Raw genomic sequence first — 17,722 nt, 5'->3', positions numbered from 1 at the left:
TGCTGTGGTTGTACTGTTGTTGCTAATGTGAGTAAGGAAGTATATCTTTTTTTTTTAAAGGAAATGGTTCTCACTGAATCATGACTGGTGATTTGTTTATGTATGTATTGACTTCCACCACAATAATATATAAATAGTTTTAATCATTGCAAAACTAGTAAATCAGATGTCAAGACGTAGTTATTGGGTCATATGCCAAATGTTCAAGTAGCTGTCTCTAAGTGTAAGGATTACTTCTTTATATGCCTGAGTTTTCTAAATTCATACAATGAGCACAGGTTTCTTATTTTAAAAATACATTGCAGGGCTTCCCTGGTGGCTCAGTGGTTGAGAGTCCGCCTGCCGATGCAGGGGACACGGGTTCGTGCCCCGATCTGGGAAGATCCCCCATGCCGCGGAGCGGCTGGGCCCGGGAGCCATGGCCGCTGAGCCTGCGCGTCCGGAGCCTGTGCTCCGCAACGGGAGAGGCCACAACAGTGAGAAGCCCGCGTACTGCAAAAATAAATAAATAAATAAATCAATAAAATAAAAATACATTGCAATTCCTATTATTTTTTGTCTATCCAGATGAAAGTATCTAAAATAAAAAGTATATAAAAACTGCTCTTCGTAAAGCCTATGCTAGATTGTTATTCTTAAATATGAACAATTGATATAATCCCTTAAGAAGTGTATATTTCAGATTCTGGATCACAGACAAGAAAAAATGGCAGGAAGCTGTACTCTGTTAAATTAAGCCAGATAGTATAAAAAGCTCATGACCAATTATTTGGAACAGCTGCAACTGAGTCACTGCGCTAAATTTTAAAACCAACTTAACTTTGTCAAACAAATTCCAAAACACATATAAGAATTTAAAGATACAGGCAGTAATTTTAGTTGCTGGTTCATTTTCATTGGTCTTTGGTTTGCGGGGTTTTATGTTGTTGTTGTTGTTTGTTTACTGGTTTGTTTGCAAGCAATACTAGTCAAGTGGCTAACCAATTCCAACTTAACATAAGGGGTACATCTATATTCATTAACAGAACCTCAGAAGAACATAAACATAGTATCTGGGGTGTTGAATTTTGTCAAAAGCTTTTTTCTCCACCTATTGAGATGATGATATGGTTTTTCTTCTTCAATTTATTAATATGGTGTATCACATTGATTGATTTGAATATATTGAAGAATCCTTGCATCCCTGGGATAAATCCCACTTGATCATGGTGTATGATCCTTTTAATGTGTTCTTGGATTCTGTTTGCTAGCATTTTTTTGAGGATTTTTGCATCTATATTCATCAGTGATATTGGTCTGTAATTTTCTTTTTTTGTAGTATCTTTGTCTGGTTTTGGTATCAGGGTGATGGTGGCCTCATAGAATGAGTTTGGGAGTGTTCCTTCCTCTGGAATTTTTTGGAAGAGTTTGAGAAGGATGGGTGTTAGTTCTTCTCTAAATGTTTGGTAGAATTCACCTGTGAAGCCATCTGGTACTGGACTTTTGTTGGAAGATTTTTTTTTTTTAAACGTTTAGGATAGCATTTGGTATACGGTAAGCATTTGTCTTTAGCCTTCCTCCTTAGGATGATATACATGTTCTTTTTTTCTTTATAAATGTATTTATTTATTATTTATTTTTGACTGTGTTGGGTCTTCATTGCTGCGCATGGGCTTTTCTCTAGTTGTGGTAAGCAGGGGCTACTCTTTATTGCAGTGTGCAGGCTTCTCATTATGGTGGCTTCTCTTGTTGTGGAGAATAGGCTCTAGGGGCCTGAAGGCTTCAGTAGTTATGGCACACGGGCTCAGGAGTTGTGGCTCGAGGGCTCGAGAGCACAAGCTCAGTAGTTGTGGCACACAGGCTTAGTTGCTCCCCGGCATGCAGAATCTTCCCGGACCAGGGCTCAAACCCGTGTCCCCTGCATTGGCAGGTGGATTCTTAACTACTGGGCCACCAGGGAAGTCCCAGTTGGAAGATTTTTAATCACAGTTTCAACTTCATTACTTGTGATTGGTCTGTTCATATTTTCTATTTCTTCCTGATTCAGTCTTGGAAGGTTATACCTTTCTAAGAATTTGTGTTTCTTCCAGGTTGTCCATTTTATTGGCATAGAGTTGCTTGTAGTAGTCTCTTAGGATGTTTTGTGTTTCTGCCGTGTCTGCTGTAACTTCTCCTTTTTCATTTCTAATTTTATTGATTTGAGTCCTCTCCGTCTTTTTCTTGATGATTCTGGCTAATGGTTTATAAATTTTGTTTATCTTCTCAAACAACCAGCTTTTAGTTTTGTTGATCTTTGCTATTGCTTTCTTTGTTTCTATTTCATTTATTTCTACTCTGATCTTTATGATTTCTCTCCTTCTGCTAACTTTGGGTTTTGTTTGTTCTTCTTTCTCTAGTTCCTTTAGGTGTAAGCTTAGATTGTTTATTTGCGATTTTTCTTGTTTCTTGAGGTAGGCTTGTATAGCTATAAACTTCCCTCTTAGAACTGCTTTTGCTGCATCCCCTAGGTTTTGGATCGTCGTGTTTTCATTGTCATTTGTCTCTAGGTATTTTTTGATTTCCTCTTTGATTTCTTCAGTGATCTCTTGGTTATTTAGTAACGTATTGTTTAGCCTCCATGTGTTTCTCTTTTTTACATTTTTTTCCCTATAATTGATTGCTAATCTCATAGCATTGTGGTCAGAAAAGATGCTTCATATGATTTCAATTTTCTTAAATTTACTGAGGCTTGATTTGTGATGCAAGATGTGATCTATCCTGGAGAATGTTCCGTGCACACTTGAGAAGAAAGTGTAATCTGATTTTGGATGGAATGTCCTATAAATATCAATTAAATCAATTGGTCTATTGTGTCATTTAAATCTTCTGTTTCCTTATTAATTTTCTGTTTGGATGATCTGTCCATTGGTGTAAGTGAGGTGTTAAAGTCCCCAACTATTATTGTGTTACTGTCGATTTCCTCTTTTAGAGCTGTTAGCAGTTGCCTTATGTATTGAGGTGCTCCTATATTGGGTGCATATATATTTATAATTGTTATATCTTCTTCTTGGATGGATCCCTTGATCATTATGTAGCGTCCTTCCTTGTCTCTTGTAACATTCTTTCTTTTAAAATCTATTTTATCTGATATGAGTATTGCTACTCCAGCTTTGATTTCCATTTGCATGGAATATCTTTTTCCATCTCCTCACTTTCAGTCTTTATGTGTCCCTAGGTCTGAAGTGGGTCTCTTGTAGATAGCATATAGATGGGTCCTGGTTTTGTATCCATTCAGCAAGCCTGTGTCTTTTGGTTGGAGCATTTAATCCTTTCACGTTTAAGGTAATTATTGATATTTTTGTCCCTATGACCCTTTTCTTAATTGTTTTGGATTTGTTTTTGTAGGTCCTTTTCTTCTCTTGTGTTTCCCACTTAGAGAAGTTCCTTTAGCATTTGTTGTAGAGCTGGTTTGGTGGTGCTGAATTCTTAGCTTTTGCTTGTCTGTAAAGCTTTTGATTTCTCCATCAAATCTGAATGAGATCCTTGCTGGGTAGAGTAATCTTGGTTGTAGGTTCTTTCCTTTCATCACTTTAAGTATATCATGCTACTCCCTTCTGGCTTGTAGAGTTTCTGCTGAGAACTCTGCTGTTAACCTTATGGAAGTTCCCTTGTATGTTATTTGTCATTTTTCCCTTGCTGCTTTCAATAATTTTTCTTTGTCTTTAATTTTTGCTAATTTGATTGCTATGTGTCTTGGCGTGTTTCTCCTTGGGTTTACCCTGTATGGGACTCTCTGTGCTTCCTGGACTTGGGTGGCTATTTCCTTTCCCATGTTAGGGAAGTTTTCGACTACAATCTCTTCAAATATTTTCTCAGGTCCTTTCTCTCTCTCTTCTCCTTCTGAGACCCTATAATGCAAATGTTGTTGCATTTAATATTGTCCCAGAGGTCTCCTAGGCTGTCTTCATTTCTCTTCATTCTTTTTTCTTTATTGTTCTGCAGCAGTGAATTCCAAAATTCTTTCTTCCAGGTCACTTATCCATTCTTCTGCCTCAGTTATTCTGCTATTGATTCCTTCTAGTGTAGTTTTCATTTCAGTTATTGTATTGTTCATCTCTGTTTGTTTGTTCCTTAATTCTCCTAGATCTTTGTTAAACATTTCTTGCATCGTCTCAATCTTTGCCTCCATTCTTTTTCCAAGGTCCTGGATCATCTTCACTATCATTACTCTGAATTCTTTTTCTGGAAGGTGACTTATCTCCATTTCATTTAGCTGTTTTTCTTGGGTTTTCTCTTGTTCCTTCATCTGGTACATAGCCCTCTGCCTTTTCATCTTGTCTATCTTTCTGTGAATGTGGTTTTTGTTCCACAGGGTGCAGGGTTGTAGTTCTTCTTGCTTCTGCTGTCTGCCCTCTGATGGATGAGGCAATCTAAGAGGCTTATGCAAGTTTCCTGATGGGAGGGACTGGTGGTGGGTAGAGCTGGCTGTTGCTCTGGTGGGCAGAGCTCAGTAAAACTTTAATCCGCTTGTCTGCTGATGGGTGGGACTGGGTTCCCTCCCTGTTGGTTGTTTGGTCTGAGGCGACCCAACACTGGAGCCTACCTGCACTCTTTGGTGGGGCTATTGGAGGATTCTGAGAGGGCTCACGCCAAGTAGTACTTCCCAGAACTTCTGCTGCCAGTGTCCCTGTCCTCATGGTGAGAAAGAGCCACCCCCCGCCTCTCCCAGCGACCCTCCAACACTAGCAGGTAGGTCTGGTTTAGTATCCTATGGGGTCACTGCTCCTTCCCGTGGGTCCTGATGCACACACTACTTTGTGTGTGCCCTCCAAGAGTGGAGTCTCTGTTTCCCCCAGTCCTGTCAAAGTCCTGCAGTCAAATCCCGCTAGCCTCAAAGTCTGATTCTCTAGGAATTCCTCCTCCCATTGCCAGACTCCCAGGTTGGGAAGCCTGACATGGGGCTCAGAAACTTCACTCCAGTGGGTGGACTTCTGTGGTATAAGTGTTCTCCAGTTTGTGAGTCACCTTAATATTTATTTATTTACTTCTTTAGGCTGCACCGGGTCTTAGTTGCAGCACTCGGGATCTTCGTTGTGGCATGTGGGATCTTTAGTTTTTGTATGCGGGATCTTTTGTTGTGGCATGCAGGATCTTTTTAGTTGCAGCATGAGGGCTTTTAGTTGCGGTATGCGGACTCTTAGTTGTGACGTGCAGACTCTTAGTTGCAGCATGTGAACTCTTAGTTGCGGCATGCATGCAGGATCTAGTTCCCCGAACAGGGATTGAACCCAGGTCCCCTGCATTGGGAGCACAGAGTCTTACCCACTGGACCACCAAGGAAGTACCTTGTGAGACACCTTTTGAGCTGTTATAAGTTTTCATTTCCAAAACTCAGTTTCCCAATTGTGTTCAGCCTTCTTCAGAATTCATTGCCATCTGCTCTGAGGAGTTATACCCATACCATTTGTACATATCTCAATTACAATTACAATCACTGTTCACTTCTTGATCTCCTTTACTAGACTATTGTATTAACTGAATCTCTATTATGTGGCCAAATGCTTTATAAGAATTTTAATATATTCTCTTATATAAAACTCACAGAAGGGCTTCCCTGGTGGCGCAGTGGTTGAGAGTCCGCCTGCCGATGCAGGGGACACGGGTTCGTGCCCCGGTTCGGGAAGATCCCACATGCTGTGGAGCAGCTGGGCCCGTGAGCCATGGCCGCTGAGCCTGGCGTCCGGAGCCTGTGCTCCACAAGGGGAGAGGCCACAACAGTGAGAGGCCCACATACAGCCAAAAAAAAAAAAAAAAAAAAAAAACTCACAGAAAAATCCTTTAAAGTTAAGTATTATAAACTAATTTAATGAAAGAGAAAACCATAACTTAGAGAGATTACGACAAAGACCATGTCTTGTTCATTTTTATATTCCCCAGCACCTAGCAAAGATGCTATTGCATGGTGGAGATAAAAGTTAGATGAATAGATCAGTGAATTAATCAATTGTTAGTTTGTTTTTGTTTTACAGACTATTGACAACATCTGAGGCTTTCCGTCGGTAGATATCTTCTTATCTTTTCTAAACTTTACAATTCAAAAATAGACATTACTCAGTCAGTCTGACCAGTGTATATCTTGAGATTTTTTTCACAATTTCTACACACCATATTAATACTTTCTCATTAATTCATTCTTATTGCTTTTTCATAGGTCCATGGAAACTCTTTAAGCCTCCTCTACACATGTAGCACATCTACAAAAATATATGAATAAACTTAAAAGTTTTTTCTTATGTAAAATCTGTCTTCAATCCCATACCCACAGAAGTGCCCTTATGTGTTTCTACTAAGGCAAAGTCAAAAGAGTTTCCTCCTAAAGTTTAACAACAAAAATAGAGATCAGAATATTCTCTGCAGTTCCACTCCCAGGAAAAAAGTTTGGATCAAACACAATTGGACTTCCCAATAAAACAAAATATGATGGGGCATCCCTGGTGGCACAGTGGTTGGGAGTCCACTTGCGATGCGGGGGACACGGGTTTGTGCCCTGGTCCAGGAGGATCCCACGTGCTGCGGAACAGCTGGGCCCATGAGCCGTGGCCACTGAGCCTGCGCATCTGGGGCCTGTGCTCCACAAAGGGAGAGGCCGCAGCAGTGGGAGGCCCGCGTACCGCAAAGAAAAAAACAAAAAACAAAACAACAACAACAAAAAATATGATGAAGCTAAGGTCAGAGGTGTCCCAAACTATTGTTTTATGTTTGGCTATTTCTCCTGCTATAGTATCTACCTGTGTCAACTGTATCATTGGAGTCAAGTACTAAAGACAGATGGACTGAGCTCTAATCTACTACTTACTATTTTAAATTACTTGATCTCTGAGTTTCATCTATAAAATAAGCATGGTAGTGCCTCACTCTCAGATTTTTTGCTGTAATTTAATAAAATGATACATGTAGAGCACCTAGCACAGTGTCTGCCACTCTAAATTTTAGCCCCTTCCTTAACTTTGCTCCTTATGCCTTTTCACCTTCTCTCCTTCACTCTAAGCTTATTCAGAAGATTATCAAAGTTGAGCTCTACTCATCTTGTCACATTTAGCTACCTGAAAGCCTAACTCATCACCCTTTGCTAAGCCTATCATCAACCCAATTTTTTGCCTCACCTTTTGACAAGAATTAAAAGTGCAGAAGCAGACCATATGGCCAAGGTTCACTAATGGCTCTTGGAAGCTAGTCAAAAGCTAACGTAGAACTCTGACAAAGCTCTGCAGGTATTCTAAGCAGTTCTTTTCGCTATGATCACCTCAATGATGGGGTTAAACATTATAATATTAAAATCCTGGAGATATATTTGAGGCTGATATGCCACTTATGGAATGAATAATCACATTTATGAACAAGGCTCTTGGTAGTTTCTAATATCAGAGTCAAAAGCTTAGAATATGGGTGTAGATAAGGCTTTTCTAGCAGTATAGCTCATTGCTAGACTATTTAGAAGTAATTAAGGGTGAACTGATAGGCTGCATAGCAAGGGAGGAAGAAGGACTTATACTAACCCTCCATACCTACTCTACTCCTACTAGCCTAATCTCTACTAGTGCTAATTCTGACAATGCTAGGATATAATTTCATTGGAAGAAAGGAGCTCTGACTTTCAGAGCTGATGATGAAGATAGTTGTTCTAGTTCTGTACACAGTTTACAGTTGTTTCTGGTTAGTCCACACTTTGTAAAGGATGCAAAAAAGGACATGATAATGTTGAGAGCAACCATATATAATTATATTCTGAAGTTGTAAATAACAATTTATATTCAAAGGTTCCTCAAAAAAATTTTCTTTTAGCAAGAAAGAGGCAACAGTAAACTGGACATTTCAAGCTTAAGATTCCTCTTGATTACTCAGAAGAAAGCCAACACAATGTACAGACTTCAGATTAGTATCTACTAGTATTTATTGGCCTAAATCAAAGGTCAACAAACTTTTTCTTTAAAGGCCCAGATAGTAAATATTTTAGGCTTTGGGGTCAAAAGACAAAATTGGGGATAATATGTACTACTAATATAACAAGAGAATAAACACATTTCCACAGAATTCCTATTGACAAAATTCAAACAACCGAGTGCAATAATATAGGTCTATTAATGAGAATATACAGAATTCTTTTGTGGGGAGAATAACACTTTACTCAGTTGGGATTCAAAGTTAGTCCTCCAAATCATCCAAATCAATTGCAAATGTTCTTCTGTTAATGCTGATCTAGAATATAATTTTACATATTTCATCTTATAAACGTCTTTGGACACAGATAACAAATATCAAGTACTGATATCCATATCCATGAGAATATGATTTAATTGACTATATTCTTCACTAAGAGGATGCAGGGAATTGAATTAGATTCTTCTCTTGATATTTGCCATTTAGCACATCATTACATTGCAGATTAAGTTTGAGTGGTAGCTCTTCAACTGCATAGTTAAATGAAGCTTTAAATATGTAAATTTTTTGCACTTGCATCAAAGTCTGAAAAATGCTGTTGGAATCAAAGTTTGAGCTGAGAAAATAGATCCACCGGAAACTTGTGTGGGAATGGAGAGCTTCCTACTTGTTTTAACTTTTGGCAACATGGGAAGCATATAAAGCAATTGAAATTCTTTGTGATAAATATTAGTTGTCACTGAAATGACTTTACAACAGTATACGTTCCACATATAAGCACAGTTCTGCCTTGTAATTATAGTTTGAACTCAGAAACTTTATCAATTCTGCAACAAAAGCTAATTTCCAGAGCCATTCAGTGTTCAATAACAGTGGATAAGGGTGTTTTTCTCATGCAGAAACAATTCAAATGTGAGCCCTAAGCTCAAAAACTGGTAATAAAATTTTAGCACTTCTAAGCCATTAAAATTCTATGTGATAGAGCAAGTCATGATAGTCAATTTCTATTTCTGACAAAAATGCACAGAACTAATGGTTCAAGAGGGAATGAAGTTTTACCGTTGGCACTACTGCTTCAGTAATCCATGATGATTCAAATATTTTCTGCAAAGTACCTACTTATAAATAACACAGTAAATAACCACGGGCTTTAAACAGCTTATATTTTCACAGTCTTTGTAAATCTGTCCAACTTAGCCTTTTTCTACCTATACTTATTTTTATCACCACCATTTTTAACACATCTTAGCAGATTTCACTTCAGGTCATACTGAATCAGTGTTTTCTCAAATTCTTTGAAAATGTTTTTGCCTCTTGTTGTTCCACATTGACTGTTCATATAGGCTTATTCTTCAGTCACTTCAAACAGTACTGACTTTCCAAATAAACAGAGCGGTATCGGTAAAACCTGTCAACTTGGCAAGAGCCAAGAAAAAGCACTCAAAATCATTTGTCTTGTTTATCAATTCACCATAAGATGTTGCTCCTAATGCCCTCAACTCTTTGAGAATCTGTTCTCATTGAAAGCATTAACAGTCTTAAACAAGTTTATTTTCTCTGGGTACATTTTTTTCAGTTGCTGCAATCAAATGTGATTTAATTAACTCACCATGGTAAACGGATTGGCTAATAAATTAGCCATTCAGAAACTTTTTGATTCAAGACTCAGACTCATTTTCATTCTTTAAATTTTCTAATTCTCCCTAGATGGGAATATTGTGATAGGTGCTTAGTAACGTAATATCTACATATACTGTATTCCCTTAGCACAACTATAGCATCAATACATAATAAACACAATGTTTTGTCAACTAACTTGATAACAAAATAATCCACCCACTCTACTATGCTTTAAAAGTACAACATTGGAAGTCCCTTTTTTCTTCTCTTATTGTATTGACATGATGGGTATGCACTGGTCAGTAAAAAATAAATAGAACTAAATATCACAGTACAGCAGTACACATAGCACTCAAAATACTGTTGAGTTTTAACTGCAACACTGCAATTTGGAATGGAACAACCAGGAATGCAAAGTGAAGAGAGCGCCACATACAGTCACTGTCTCAACTACTCAACTTTGACGTACAAGTGCAAAACAGCCATAAACAAGACAAACAAATGAGCATGATTGTGTTCCAATGGAACTTTATTTATAAACAGTGGAATTTGAATTCCATACAGTTTTCAGGAGTCATAAAATATTCTTTTGATTTTTTTAAACACTTAAAAATGTAAAAATCATTCTCACACGTCATACAAAATGAGAGTGAATTAGATTTGGCTCATAGGCACTAAATTGCTAACCCCTAGCCAAAACCCATCAATGGAGTAAGAGATTTAAAAATCAGAACGTCCTAGAGAAGATTTTCCTTCACTCTTAGGACCACATTTTAGATATAATGAATCATAATTCTGTGATGTAATTTGAATGAAACAGAGGATCATATTTGTGGAAAATAAAGACCCAAACTATGAAAGAAGACGATCTGATAGGGACCATAACAAAGCAATTTCCTTCAGCCTCACCTAGCTGAGTATTTCTCCGTAACTTAATGGGGAATAATCGGAAATTAACACTAGAAGCACACAATAGTTATTATCTGCATATTATTGTACTTTACTGTACATATTTATACCTAAATTAATTTTAGTTACTTATTGAACATTGCATAGTGTGTCATTTCTAAATATTTCTCTGGTCTTTATGTAGCCTCAGGTAGAGAGCCCCTGGGGCATTGAGACTAGAACAGAAGAGAATCATTAACTGTAAATACTATGGCTACGTACTGTATTTGGTACTTCATATGTTTCATCACTTCTCCCAGCCCTGGGTAGATACTATTACCTTAAATTACAGTCCCTCCGGGTAAATAACTTATTAAAGGCCAAACTAATAGATGGCAGAAGAAATATTCCATACCAGCTTTGTCTGCTTCCAAAACCTATGCTGTTTCCTGAATCCAATAAAGCCAGTCAACATTATAGTAAATGTTCTGTTGTTCAAACCATGACCAATTTATTTCTTAGAGTTTTAAAATAATTTTAAATAACATTAAGTATTAATACTAAATGTATCTTCTGTATCAGATACAATTTTAAAGTCATAACCATAGAACAGTGAATGTTACAAGAATTAGCAGAAATTGGATATGTACTGTTCAAACTCTTAAAATTTCTATATTTCAATAATCATAAAAAAACCTAAAGTAAAATTCATTAGCTTCATAATACAATAACTGGGTAAAAAATTAAATATTTTTCTATTAATAGAATTATAGCACATTAAAAGTGGGGAAAACATCATAGAGATAATCTAACCCAGCCTCTTAAATTTACAAATGAAAGTATGAAAGGCCACAGAACTAATGGATGGAAGAGGTAAGACTAGAGCCCAGATGACCTGATTCCTAGCACAATGCTCACTTCTATTCTTTATTTACAATCATAATTCTCAGAGGAGATTGTGTGAACTCTTCACTATTTTCTACATAAAGGTATAAAAACTGACTTTCCAGTATGTGAGTAAATTGAGTTTGGCTAACCAGAAATGGCCCTGAGTTGTGACTTTACAATAATCATGTTTATAGTTTGCCACTAGTGGTATCATTGCCAACCTAAATCAGTATTATTCATTTATGTATCAAACAATAATGAATTCAAACTAAGTAATAAATAAAACAGAGCAAATATCTTAAGTAGCTCAGGGTCTAGTGAAGAGACAGACACATACAGATCATTTTATTATAGCGTCATAAGTAGAAAATAGAAAAAGGCACAGTCCCTTTGGACTAAATATATTGTTATTTAATACAATGCTTAAATAAAGTAGGTCCTTTACCAGCAAAAAAGAACTTCATAAGATCCCATCTGAGCAACTGTACTAATGAATATAAGAAATAGGTCAGTAGACAAAATATCTAACATAATGTGTACTATATCTATATTTAAGAGATACTGTGACTATTTCCAGTCATGTTATGATTTTCACCCAAATTTTCAAATACCTTTTACTCTCTGACTTGCTTTGTACTCTTTAGGAGGTATTTTCTGATGAACACAAGTTCTTATCAATATAATACAATTTACCGATCATTTGCTATATGGTTACTGTTTTCTCCTATTAAGAATTCTTTTCACATTCCAAGTCATGAAGATTATTTTCCCAAATTATCTTTTAGAAACTTTATTTTTATGCTTTCACCTTTAGATCTGGTATTGATACCTGGGAATAGTGTACGGTATGAGGAAAATATAAATTTTTTTCCACCAGCATATCACAATTGACCTTGTACCATTTATTGAAAAGACAGTCTCTCCCCACTGCTTTTCTGGGCCTTTCTAAATCCAAGTGTCCACACATCTATGGTTTTGTTTCTGGATTCTCTATTCTGTTACATTGATATATTTGTCAACCTTTGCACCATTAACTCAAAATCTTAATTATGGTAGCATAAGCATTCTTAATATCTAGTATAGCAATTGCTTTCACTTTATTCTTCTAAAAGAGTGTCTTTGACTGTTCTTGGTTCTTTGCATTTCCACATAAATTTTAGAATTAGCCTATCAGTTTACTTAAAAAATAAACTGCTGTAATTTTCATTGGGATTACACTGAGATGAATTTGGGGAGAATTAACATTTTAATAACATTGAGCTTTCCAACTTAATCAACATTATTTAATCCTATTTAATTTATCTAAAGAATGTTTCATAGTTTTCAGCATGAGGGCCTTGCATTATCTTTTCTTGGATTTATTTCTAGTTATTTGATGTAAATCATATTTTAGATTTATTTTCTGGTGCTGTGTTTATACAGAAATACATGTGATTCCTGTATATGAACTTTGTATCCAGAAATCTTACTAAAATCCTTATTAATTCTAAAAGTATATTTTTCGTTGTTTTTTTTTAATTCTCTCCATACCAACAACTGCAAATAATAAAGGCTTTTTTTTCTTCCCAATCCCTATACAATGTATTTCTTTTTCTTACCTTATTGTACTCGTTAGGACTCAATAGAAATGGTGAGAGTGGGCATCCTTTTCTCATTCCCTATCTCAAAGAGAATATTCCAACATGTTAACATAAGTACGGTATCTACTACAGAGTCTTGTAATATTTTTATCAGATTAATAATGTTCCTAACAATTCCTAATTTGCTGACTTTTTATCAAAAATGGATAATGTGTCTTATCAAATACATCTTCTACATCTAATGACATTATCACAATTTTTTTCTCCTTTATTCTGCTAATGTTGTGAATCACATTGATTTTCAACCTTACATTCCCAGAATATACACAATTTAATCATGTTCTATTATCTTTTTTATTTCCTGATAGATTTCTATTTTTTATGCTTTTTACATCTACATTACTGAGAAAAATTTGACCTGTACTATTCCTTTATAGTAATGTCAGGTTTGGGTATCAAAGTTTTGCTGACCTCATAAAATGAATTTTTAATTATTCTCATTTTTCCTATTCTCTGAGTTTAAGATAAGTATTCTGAGTTTAAGATAAGTATTATTTCCTTCTTATATATCTAGTAAGCCATCTGGTCTTAAAGTTTTCCTTGTGAGAAAGTCCCTAAATTACAGATTCAATTTCATTAAGAGTTATAGGATAGTTCAAGTTTTCTGTTTCTTCTTGTAGTAATTTTAGTAAGCTTTTGGTAAGTTGCTTTTTCTAGGAATTTATCCATATCGATGAATTTTAACTGTACCATCATAAGATAGATCATAATAGCCTTTAATTACTTTTCTTAATGTCTATAGGGTCTACAGTGATGTACTCTTCTTCATTCCGGGTATTGGTTAGTTCCGTATTTTCTCTCTCTACTTTTTTTTAACAGTGTTATCAGTGATACTTTTTTTTAACTTTTATTAACCTTTTCTTTGTTGATCTTCTCTCTTTTAGGTTTGCTTTTCCTTTCAATAATTTCTCTCTTTCTTTATTATCTACTTCATTCTGCTTTCTTTGGGTTTAACTTGCTGGAGATTCTGTTCTTACTCTCTTGAGATAAATGCTTAGATCATAAATATTCGCCCATTCTTATTTCATGATATATGCCCTTAAAGCTATTAATTACCTTCAAAGGACCCTCACTGCATCATACAAATTTTGACAAGTTGTGGTTTCAATATCATTCATGTAAAAATATCTTTAAATGTTTCTTTTGCTTTCTTCTTTAATCCTTGGATTTTTTGGAAGTGGATTTCTTGATTTCTAAATACATGCAAATTTTCTAATTATCAATTTTTTATTGATTTCCAGCACTGTGGTCAGAGAACATACTCTGTATATTTCAATTGTCTGATTTTTGTTGGGAATTGCTTTGTGATCCAGGATATAGTCAATTTTGGTATTCCATGTGCATTTGAAAAGAGTATGTATGTATTCTGCAGTTGTTGGGTGCAGTGCTCCAATATGTCATAAGGTACAGCACATTAATCATTTTGTTCACATATTCTATGTTACTATTAATTTTTTGTCTGCTTGATCTATTGAGTATCTGAGAACTCCATTATTTGAATCCCTTGTGAGCCCGTTGCTATGGTCTTTGTTTCTCTTAGTTGCAGTCATATGATCTTGTCTCCTGCTGACTGGTTATTTTTGGTGTACATGCAAAACACTTTATGTAAAAACTATAGAAATTATCTGAGGTCTAGGATGATGTTATCTTCCTCCAGAGAGGATTTATATTTGTTTTAACAATTGGTTAGAGTCACTTATAATCCTGGAAAATCATTAATCTAATCAATGATATGGATGATTCTAAACTGGGTTTTATTTTATAAGTAGATCATTCTACTTCTAATTCAACTTTACTCCTAAGGCATCCAGAAAAGCAGATAGAATCAAAGTCAATCATATCTTTTTTAGGCAAATAATAGATGGCAAGTAAGTTGATGCTCAATCCAAAACTGAAGGTGGAAGTTTGGCAGGAAATGAAGGGGTACGGTGACAGGGAATTTTATAGTAGTATTAGAAATACTCTGTACAGTTTGGCAGGAAATCCATTAACACAGAATAGATACTGAAGATTCAAGACCTTCACACTTACTCCTCTATGGTGAAGAGTAAACCATTTCTCATGTGCTTCCCCCATATGTATTTATGTATGTGTGTATGTCTCTGCATCTGTCCCTCTCTCTCTCTCTCTCTCTCTCTCTCTCTCTCTCTCTCTCTCACACACACACACACACACACACACACACACACCCCACATCCTCATTAATGGCTATACCAAAATGATTAATTCAGGTTTACCTTCAGGGTCAGCTTTTAGAGTATTTCTAATGCTACTCTAAAGTTGCCTGTCACCATACCCCTTCATATCTTCTATCAGTACCTTGAAACTCTTTAAACAAGGTGTCTTTAGTTCCTTCATTAACTTATTACTGAACACCTACTATGTGTCAGGCATTATGCTAACTAACCTCGAAAAGGAATAGAGTGATACATCATACACAATTCTTGCCCTCTCTTCTCATACACATAACTTACTAATAACTGGCTGAACCTATAAATACATATCTGTTTTAAGGTTATAACTTTATTATTAGCCACTTGGAAATTTTACTTTTTTTAATTATTTTCCATTTGAGAAAATATAAATGATTGATCACTCTTTTTCTAAGTGGTAGAGATTGAGAAGATTAAAGAATAGGATGGCAGTAAATGCCCAAAGAAGTCATTTCCAAATAGAGAAAAAGTATCAAATGGGAAAACTAGGAAGAATGCAAGATAGGTTCTGAGGCAGGAGATAGATGGGCCCCAGGCTGAGCATCTGGAGTTTGTCCCCTGTGGACAGATTCTCCAAAATAGCAGGAGCAAGAGACAAGCTGAGCCCTGCCCAGATAACAGACAGAGACCATATATTTCTCATTCTCGAGGTCAAGGAGACCTTCCCAACTATACAAGTGCAGAGAGGCTCTTTGGAGGTCAAAAACGGAGTGATGTCAACCTACCCATAGGCCTCTTTGCTGGAATCCATCTTGGCTACGAGATGCGCACACACATGGGAGGACCCTGAGATAAACCAAATACAGACTCAGAACCAGGCAAAGCAAGATGATTGGCCAAAGGAAACCTGGAAGAAATGCCCCATATAAGTGATTCAAACTACCACAAGGGCACAGCTCTCTCTCTGAGCCCGCCCATGTGTGCCTATTCACACGTATTCTTTTTCCTCCTAATAAACACTTTACTTGTTTCACTGTTTTCCGTCTCTTTGTGGAAATTTATTTCTACAAAGCTGACAGGCCAGGGCCTTGTCACTGGCCACTGGTCCCTGGTGGTCTAATGGTAGGATTCAGTGCTCTCACTGCCTCAGCCTGACTTCAATCACTGGCCAGGAACCGAAATCCTGCTTCAAGCCGCTGCAGGCCGAGGCCACCCGAGATCAGGTTCCAACAAGTTCTCTACTGTACCATGGCCCAGTCCTCTTTATCATCAAACTTGGGCAGATAAACAGAAACTGCACTGTCATTAGAAACATGGTCTTTGGGCCACAAGAATCACAACAATCCCGTTTCACAAAACTAATGATTTTTTTTCTATTTTACTAAGAGCTAGGTCCTCAGAGGATTTATTAATCACGGTTATCACTCTACTCCATATAAACCTAAGGAAAATATTGGTGAAATTTAATTATAATTCATCTAGTGTTCCTTAACCTTTCTCTTAAGTAGATGCTGTAAAACTCTTACCCACCTTTTAATATTATTCAGGTCCAAGTGAACATATAGTCTGAAGGAATCTCCTAAAAACCAACCAAGAGCAACTAAACGGCAATTTACAGAAAAATGTTTGCAGCAGAATAGAGAAAAAATAGGAAAATATCTGGATATGCTACTTCACAGTGGAAGGGGAACTTCAAGGGAATAGACTGAAAGAAAAAAACAAAAACATAGCTAACCTGGGAATTCCCTGGCAGTCCAGTGGTTAAGACTCGGCGCTTTCACTGCCCAGGGCCCAGGTTAAATCCCTGGTGGGGAAATAAGATCCCACAAACGACGTGGCATGACCAAAAACAAAAACAAAAAAACATAGCTAACCTGATATATATATAAATTATCAGTAATAAAAATTGGAGAGTGGGGAGGAAGTGAGTGGGCAGGAAATGGAGGAGAAAAGAAAGGGAAAGCAAAAAGAAGGAAGGGCTAACAATATGCCATAAACTGGAACCCAAATAGGCAGAAAAAGGCTCAGAGACTTTTTAAGAATGGGAGAGTCTAATTCAACTTTGAATTAGCCACTATGTGGAAACCCCATCATCATTATCCCTAAATCTCCAGAGAAATTCTATGAACACGGCTGTCTGATATGAGTAAAATTTTAAAATCCAGGAAATAAAGCTGTGTTCCACATTTGGCTTGACTCCAGGGCAGAGATAAAGGCAAAACATACAGCAAAAATGAATACTGGAATGCTGAACTTTTTTTGCTGTAATTGCAATTAAATGTTCTGCAGGTATTAAAAACAAGAATGGAGGAGAATCCATTCTCCCAAAGAGAATTAATATAAATTTAGAAGTACACTATCTGGTCAATTTGAAAAAGTTATGAACATCTTTGAAATACACACTTGTCAAACTACAGATTAAGTCCATAGCAGGGCTTACATTTGGATGAGTTATTTGCAGAATTTTAAAAAACAACTATTTTAATACTATTACTTTTTAATTAGTTATAAAAAGACTTTAAGATACAATTGTCAGGTTACTAATGACAAGAATAGAGCAAAGCTGAGATTCTGATTAACTATTTTCAGCATGTTGTTTATTTAAAAAAATTTTTTAAGCTACCTTTTGGACTCAAG

At 36.3% G+C, this 17,722-nt stretch overlaps 2 protein-coding genes across 8 annotated transcripts in view; both read right to left on the bottom strand.

Annotated features, from left to right (window-relative positions):
• RIMS2 (regulating synaptic membrane exocytosis 2) overlaps nucleotides 1-17,722 on the bottom strand; it is a 568,944-nt gene that overhangs the window by 528,086 nt on the left and 23,136 nt on the right. The window lies entirely within an intron of this gene.
• Nucleotides 3,542-17,722, bottom strand: part of FZD6 (frizzled class receptor 6) — a 282,950-nt gene continuing 268,769 nt past the window's right edge. The window contains exon 7 of the transcript XR_014017721.1: nucleotides 3,542-3,565. The gene's annotated coding sequence lies outside the window, so the exon portion shown is untranslated. The remainder of the gene's footprint in view (nucleotides 3,566-17,722) is intronic.

The sequence above is a fragment of the Mesoplodon bidens genome (genome assembly GCF_964165515.1).
Source record: "Mesoplodon bidens genome assembly, chromosome: 16".
NCBI classification, from domain to species: Eukaryota; Metazoa; Chordata; class Mammalia; order Artiodactyla; family Ziphiidae; genus Mesoplodon; species Mesoplodon bidens.
The sequence above is the reverse complement of the archived record's forward strand: the minus strand, read 5'-3'. Positions and strand labels throughout refer to the sequence as shown.